The 8,647-nt window shown below is 40.4% G+C and overlaps 1 protein-coding gene across 1 annotated transcript in view; it reads right to left on the bottom strand.

Moving 5' to 3' along the window:
- The window catches only part of YES1 (YES proto-oncogene 1, Src family tyrosine kinase), a 72,273-nt gene extending 63,632 nt beyond the window's left edge, over positions 1-8,641 (bottom strand). Inside the window, exon 1 of the mRNA XM_019525937.1 lies at positions 8,475-8,641. The gene's annotated coding sequence lies outside the window, so the exon portion shown is untranslated. The remainder of the gene's footprint in view (positions 1-8,474) is intronic.
- Between the last annotated feature and the right edge of the window lie 6 nt (positions 8,642-8,647).

Here is an 8,647-nt window from a genome sequence, read left to right as displayed (position 1 = left end):
AAAAAAAAAAAAAAAAGAGCTACAGGTTTAAGTATCACACAGCAGGTAATAAACATTTTACTCCAAATGACCATAGATTCCATTCACTATTATGATACATATTGCATTCCCGTTATCCTGTGTTGAAGAGAAGTATACATTTCATCTGAAGGGGCAGAAGTTTGATTACTGTAAATTAGTGATTCTCAACCAGGGAACTGTAGCACCCCAGGCTGCCTTAAGATCCTTTCAAAGGTTCCATGGGGTATCATGCAATGTTAGCGCTGTTTGGTGTGCGAACATGATTCAAATGACGAACCCAGAGATTTCAAATAGTGTTAAAAACATTATGACCTGTTGTGGTCTGAGTTATTTTTAACAGGAGAATTGTTCTATTATTTTCTCTAATTGAAAAACAAGTGAAACTAAGAAATGGCTTTTCCTGCTCAAGGAGTGCTGAGTCTGTCAAGGGGTACCTTAAGTCTAAAAAGAATGAAAACCATGACTATAAGAAAATTTTTTTTATCGGTATGGTGCATTTGAGGATGTCTACTTTTGTGAAGTTATACAAATTTGGGCCTGATTTATCACTGTAAAGACAGCCACCTGAACATACCCAGTGTTTTATGCTTGCTGCACTCATTTTGATATCAGACCATACATGCATAATTTTTTTTGTACAAGGAGAGATGCAACTAAGACAAACTGGTGTTTGCGTGTTGGCCTAGCTCTTTCCAGGGCTTCAGTGATTGCAATTAATAAATTACCTGAGAGCCATACTGCTACTGTAATAAAGTTAATCAACAGTCTAGAAACTTCAAAAAGCGAGACACTGTTTGAAAACCTTCTTTCATTCCTCATAAAACCTCTTTTACAAGTCGAGTAATACTTCTTATTTCTTTTTAATATTTGGGAGTGTTTGGCATCTAATGATTCAGGACCATCTGCAAAACATAACAAGAGAAAAGGGCTTTGGAGCTCTTACCACTTCCTTTCCTTCTCTTCCGAAACCAAACATCCTGGTTGAAAAATATTTTATTCTACCCTATTTTACTACCATCCCTGGTCTATCTTAAAATTGAATTTTGATAATAAAAATGAAGATTAAATTTGTTAACAATTAGGTATAGATGAATCAATTCAGGCAATATGAAAACTATTATAGAACTTATCCTTCAAATAAGTATTTAACTCTGTGTTGCAAGACTAGTTCAGTCCAACATTATCCCTACCTTTTGTTTGCAGGATATCAGCCTACATCTGCTTCAAATTCTTCTTCCAATTTTACAAAGGCCCAATTTCCAAAGCCCCAAGTATTGCATATTCCAGAACTGTGTAAGCACACTGAGAATTCCAGGGTACTATAGATACCAAAATACCAGATCACATGCATTCAAAATGAACAGTGACAGAACCAAAACCATTGTCTGCCGTGCTGATACAGGACCAGAGGCAAGGGGCAAAAACTTGCCTAAAGGCAACTGCAGATGGCCAAGTTGTGTGTGCAGTACCTGAACTAGGGTCAAGGGGGAGAACGGGATATAGGGGGGTCTTCTTAATCCAAAAATGTAAACCAGTGTGCATAACTTATTATTATTCTAGTATCAGCAACCATGCATTAGACCCTGCAAAGAGGGGGATGTACTTCTGTCCAAAGTTCTCAATCTCTCATTTTAGATTACAAACTAAACATCTATAGAGTCTCACTCACTGTGCAGCTCTTCTATTAAATAATCTGTGGGCAAATCCATTTGCTACACTTGTCTGTGGGCTCACTGCACTGCTAAAATGAACCTGCTCATTCTGACAAACTACAGAGCATTTTGACCTCTTGAACTAGAGCTAGTTATAAATGTTACTGCTACGGACGAATGAAAACACTAGAAGCTGTAAAACTCTCATCAGCTGTAGTGTTATACCTTAACGCCATACATTTCTCTTCCTCAGATCACACCATTGCTGAAGTCTGACCCGACTTTAGAGGCCACTATCTACAGAAATAAAAACAGCCTGAGTGAATACTGTAAAGTTCAGAAATGCCTGGAATGCTAACTCTCAAATTCTATAAAGCATTACTTCTTAACTTTGAGCTTTCATGAATACACTAGTTGCCTTAACGTCAGAATTAAAGTGAGAAAAAGCAAGAGGCAAGATGGCAGCAAAAACAGCTCAGTTGGAAATTATGCATGTTACATTACAATTATGTATTTGTTACAATTTTATAAAACAAAGTTACTGTTTTTATTTTACTTATTTCCTCTCTCAGCCAAGCTAGTGAAAACGTTTAAAGCTCATGTTCTGGTGTCAATAGTTTCTCTTTTCATGTACAAGCACTGCTAAAATGACTCAATTTCTACTGGTAAGTGGAATACATATTGAGCATTTAAAAAAACGGGAAGGTTTGATTTATTCTACTTAAAGCATCTATCACTACAATACCTTCTCTTGAATATAGGAAAAAGATATTTTTGGGCCCTGCTGAAAAATGGCACCACAGAAGTGAATATACAACATTTCTGTTAAGTTTTGTCTACCTACTAAGCCTTATAGTATTTGTAGCCAATTGCTCTACAAAATGTTGAAAAAAAATGTTAATGATACAAATGCTCTAAAATATTAAACTTACAATGGCTAGACAAATTTTGGTAGAAAAGAATAAACGCTTTCATGGCCACAAATTTTTTTTCTAAGCACTGATTCTAAATTAATTCCTGAACAAAATATACTTCAACCAACAATATCAGATAATATAAAGTAACTACCTCTTTTACTAACTTTCCATGCACATATGTAGTATTTGTTATTATTGTTTGTGTTTGCATGGCAGTAAAGAGGCGTCAAGATTTAAGGTTGGTATAGGCACTTTTGAGACTAAGCAGGAGAGATTGTGAAATGGTAAAAAAAAAAGTACAGGATTTGAATTAAATTCTAGACTCTAATTCCTACGAAAACATATTTGTTAGGAAGGAAAATGCAAAACACAATGGCCCATCCCTATTTTTCTTGCTTAAGTCAAATTCTAAGAACAACTATTACTTGCTTCATTTTTGTTCTTTAAGCATGTTGACAACAGCTTATTATAATAAGGACTGTTAGGTATTCATCTGTTTTCTTTGGTAAGAATTCTATTCCGGGCTGCAGATCAAAACATTTCTAATGATACGCCATTGTGGTAGGCAAGGTTTTCATGCTATCATCTAATCACACTTTAAATATCTATCAACCAGCAACTGGGTCTGTTTTTACAATCTGAATTACATCATATTAAATAGGGTTTAAATTTCATCAGTAAGCACAAATCATGTATTTCTTTCCTCAAAAAGCTAAGAATCCCATGCACTTAGGGAGAAACAACTGTCTGAATAAAGTACAACTGCATCAGCAGCTCTGTCCCTTTCCCCCATATAGCCCATTCCTATAAAAAATCTACCTATTTTATAATGTAGATTAGATTACAGATCATATTTACTTTTACATGCTCACAGAAAGCATAAATGCATCAAGAAGATTGGGAATTGTTTTAAACTTGCAAAGAGAGGAAGTAACTATAGGAGATTATGGTCTCCAAAATGGCTATAAGATAAACTTAGAAATCTAACTGATGCAGAGAAACAATCCTCAAATTTCCTCAGAAACAACCTACGGTTTTGACCTGCGAAGTTTTCACAACTAGCTTTATTCATCTGAACACTCACATTGTCATGGAGGCCACGGAGGCTTCTTGCATAAGTAAGGCTATTCACAGATGTGTGTATGATGAGAGAGCTGTTTATTTTTTCCCCACTTTCTCTAAACCTCTGACATAAAAACACTATTTCAATGCACATGAAATTTTATCCATAAAAATGTTTGTCCTAAGTACCAATTATTTTCTCGAGGTATCATTTACTTTCAGGAGAAATGTTACTATACATATTTTATACAGTTGAGACATTAACCGTTTGTTTTAATCTAAAACAGTAGTTCTCGACCTTTCTGGATTCGAGGCACCTCTCACTGGACTCAAAGCACCCCTCCATAGCTTTTCTGAATTGAGTGGAACACTATTTAAAATACTAATTTATATATTAGTGCTTACCTCCTTGTACAAGGCCTGGGCAGTAGAGGTGGGGGGAACCATATCATCCAGGCAGGGACAAACCTGAGCCAGACTTAACTCATTTGCTTATCTCCTCACACCTCCCATCTCCCTTCAAAGGACCTGTCAGAACCCCAAAGTATCTCAGCACCCTGGTTGGGAATCACTGATTTAAAACATGTGAAGCAAATATTAACTGATGCACAGCAAGAATCACAAAGCCACCAAATTGTCAGTATACTCAAAATACAAACAGAAAACAGCACCAAAGTGGGAAAAAATAATTATCTAATTTCCTGTGTAGCATCTCTCAGTATTCAAGAGTGGAAAAACAGATAATATTAGTCTGAGGTTTTAGTGGTCACTACTTCCCCTGCACTCTCTAACCATATCCTGTAACACTACATATTACTACTTCAGTCAAGAAAAACAAATCAGAACAAAACCTCATGCTCAAGCCTAGGAGCAGAGATTTGCTGAAGCACTGTTCCTGCAGATTCCTCTGACAGTACAGAAGAAGGCTGGAGCCCTTAGAGAAGAGCCCTTGACTTTGGAACCCACTTCCCCCTCAGCTTTCTGAGGCTCAGTTTGTTGACCTTGAGGGCATGCTGAAAGACCTAGCTATCTATTTAGTCTTTTGTCTAAAGAGGTGGCTGGGGGAACTGTTATTTAAGGATTGCTTCAAAGTCCTGAGTTTCTCCAACATGTCAGTTTAAGTTATGCTTTTGTCTACATTTTTAATGCATACATGAGTTGCGAGGAGAGAATAGAGTTTTTTAAATGAAGTAAGAATCTGTACATAAACAAATTTCCTTCCTCCTGTTACTAATGTCTTAGCCTCCTAATCTTGCAAACAGTTGTACACTAGTTTAACACAACCCACTATTCCCCATGGAACAACTCACATACTAGCTTGTGCTTTTGTCTACAGGATCTAATCCTTAATATTGTGGCTATCTCCATTAATAATTTGTCTAATATAGTAAATGTGTGTCCTACAATTAGCTGATGGTATTTTTATGTGGCCTGTATCTTTTATCCTTTGCAAAATTTAAGATATACATGTGAACTTGGCCAGATTTTCTTTCAAAGGTGGCAACTGGAACTGGATTTAAATCACTGGTTTAGCTCCAGCTCAGCACAGTAGTTACCATATGCTAATTGTGAAGTGGTTTGTATATAAACATACAAATATATGCATATGCAGACAGACTGCCACTTGATAAAGAGACCACTGCAAACCAGCACCCTTGTTGATATTTAGATGTCAAAAATGTTAAAACTCTGAACATGAAAAATGGCTTTCCTTCTCACATTGAGAGATGGCACCTTCAACACAAGAAAAAAATCATACTGACAAAGTAGTGTGAGAAACTTTTTGTCACTGCTGAATGTGCTCTGTGAATTAAGTCTCCAGTGTTGATAGTTTGGCACTTTTCACAACTATGACATTGTTACTTGTTTCAGCCCAGTCAATAAAATAATCTACTGTTCTTATAGTACACTGTTTGTTTTGGCACTGATACCAATTTTTAAATTCTTGACATAAAATGGCTTGTTTAAACTGTGTTCAAATTATGGAAGTACAGCACACAGGAGTCAATCCAAATAGGGAACAAAGATGAAAGAGAAAATACTTTGCTTGTAGTGGTTTGAACATGAGCAATATTTGACTGAAAATGTATTGCTAAGGTCTTGCTTTTGTCCACAGACTATATAGAGCAGTAAAGTCATGCTACCACTTAAACTATAAAACAAGCTCTGGTTATATAAACTGGCATGTGTCACAAAATGGACATTTGCACACTAGTCACGTGACAACACACATTTACCACAGTGGAACACAATGAATAGTTTTGATTTACTCTCTTGGAGATGCTGGAAGTATATTGCATATCAAAATAAAGAAGGTTCTATTCTAGAGCATAAACATTGTATTGTTTGTTCTGTTACATGAATATGGGTAACAATACACTCAAAGCCCTCCTGGTGTGTTAAAGGAATAAACTCTGTTGTTGTTTTACATTATTTTGGTGCATGACATGGCAGGTAAAAAATGGCATCTGACTAACTACTTTAACTTAGTGCCTTCTAACATACTACACCCCTGCAAAAGCAGTATTTTTTCTGAGCTATATATAGGGTGACCATATGTCCTGGATTGGCCAGGACAGTTCCAGATTTCAGAGACTCTCTCAGCATCCCAGCCATTGGAGAAAATTGAAGCAAAAATCCCAGATTTGTGCAGACCCTCCTGCTTGCCTCCTGACTCAGAAGCCGGGCACATGTGGGCAGGTTTGCACCAACATGGAACTTTTGCTTCAATTTTCTCCAAGGAGCCCAGCCAATGGGCTGCTCCCTGGTCTGGACTCCTCTGGGCTGCAAAAGGTGTCACTTTAACAGTAGACTTGGGGTGGGGGAGGAGAGGGGAAAGAGCCGTGGCAGGGGATGGGGGTGGGTGTGGGCATGTGTGTACACACCATGCTGTCCTGCATGGCCCCGCTCCTGGGAGCTGTGGGGTTGGCGGTTGTGGTGTGGGCACTTCCCCCCCACTCTGGATTTCTCTCAAATTATTATAGTTACCCTAGCTATATACCATACATAAGATAATCTGACAGTTCAAATGTATATTTTTACACACACATTTTTCCCCTGGAAGCCAAAATCCCATTTTGGTAGAAAATATTATGCAAATATAATTGAATAAATTCCACTTTATAGTAAGAAATACGAATTAAAGGTATTTAAGGACTAACTGTGTTCCCACTGAAGGGACTGTGAAAACAGGATCTGGGCCTAAATTGATGAAAAGTTATGAAAACCAACAGCCAAAGACACATAACAATCACTTTCTGACTTTTATCCCAGGCTTTTTGCCCCACCTTTTGTAAACCTGTTTACTGTAGTCTTTTGCTTTGGGGAAAAAAACAATCCTTTCTGATCTGTGTATTATACTTCATTCATGTTGCAAATACTGTCTTGTTAGTACTAAGGCCCTGACTCTGCAAAACTTAACATCCCTGCTCAGTTTTGTTAATGTGGACTCACTGGACCCTACTTTTAAATGAAGTTACACATATGCTTAAGCTTTTGCAAGACTGAGGTCCAAGTTGTACTGTTAACTAAAGGAGTCATTTTTGAATTCACAAAATGTGAAGAATTTATGAAAAAGCACTATGTTAAGTTACAGAACTTGGGGAAGTAGTACCCTAAAAAGGAACAACTTGCCTAATATTTAATTAGCATGGTATATTTGAATAAATCACGCTCTAGAATAATATTCTACTCTACCCAAACAAAGCAAAATGGTCCATATCCCCAGTACACAAAACACATGGAGCTGGAATTACCAAAATAAATACAACGGTATGCATTTGTTGCTTAAGGTGTACAGCCTATAGCCTGCTGGTATTCACCCCTGCACAGAACTTGATGGACCATACATCAATATATGACTACTCACAACATGCAAAGTCAAGTACATGTCTCCACAGGACTGAGGGCCTATGCTTTCTCCACCTGATTTTTTTTCAAACTCAAGCAGGCTCGAAGAAGGGCAACTACTGCAAATGTAAACCCATAAGAGTCACTGCGCCCCCAATGAACGTCCACATTATGAGATCTCTTGCCTTCGAAATATTGTCTAACTATCTCAACCAGATGGCTGGTCAGAGAAAAGGTACGGTCCTACAGAGATGCCCTGCCTCTCGGATACAAGTCACCACAATGAGAACAGAGGGCAGCACAGATGCATTACTGGAGGAAAGCAGGGACACCAGGGTACAGAGGACTGGAAAAATGCATTTTCCTGATGTCTACCTTTTTCAGCGCTGCTGGGACAGACCACCATGGTTTTGCAGAGAGCTGCCCCCGGGGCAACCAAGGCCTGAACCCATCACATGAGGGCTGGAAGGGACCTCAGCAGGGCATCAATACAACCCCCACCCCCCCTCCAAGCAGGACCAGCCCCCACCACATCATCCCCACCAAGGCTTTGTCTTAAAAACCTCCAAGGATGGAGATGCCACAGCTTCTCTGGGTAGCCTGTGCCAGTGCCTCCCAGTCCTGAAACCCACACCAAGCACAAGCGACGGAAGACGACAGACAAAAAAGGGGGGAGGGAAGGAGCAGAGAGGCAAAGGGCAAAGCTCGCCTCAGGCGGGGGTGGCAGGGAGCCGGGAGGGACACGCAGCTGGGCCCCCACCCCACGCGCACAAAGCGAGGAGGTGCGGCGGCTTCCCTCAGCCCAGGCGGGTGGCGCGGCCCCCCCGTCCCCCACGCGAGACGGGGCCGCCGCGCCCCGCACCCCCCAAAAAAAGTTCCCCGCAAACTTTCCTCAGAGCCAGGCGCCCCCGCAGGAGGGTGGGGGGTGCGGGGCCTAGCGCCGCCGCGGCCTCCCCGGGGAGCGGGGCCTCACCTGCAGGTGCTCGGGTCGCTGGGTCGAGGAGGAAAGGCCGCGACCGGCCGGGCTGGGCTGGGTTGTGCGCGCGGGGAGCCGGCCGCTCTGCTCCGCCAGCGAGACAGGGAGCGAGGAACCTCCCCGCCTCCTCCCGCTGCCGCCGGGCTCCCCACGCCGCACCACGGCGGCGG

Source organism: Gavialis gangeticus, unplaced genomic scaffold, assembly GCF_001723915.1.
Source record: "Gavialis gangeticus isolate Ggan-Ray unplaced genomic scaffold, GavGan_comp1, whole genome shotgun sequence".
Lineage (NCBI taxonomy): Eukaryota > Metazoa > Chordata > Crocodylia > Gavialidae > Gavialis > Gavialis gangeticus.
This window is presented reverse-complemented; position numbering and strand designations above follow the sequence as displayed.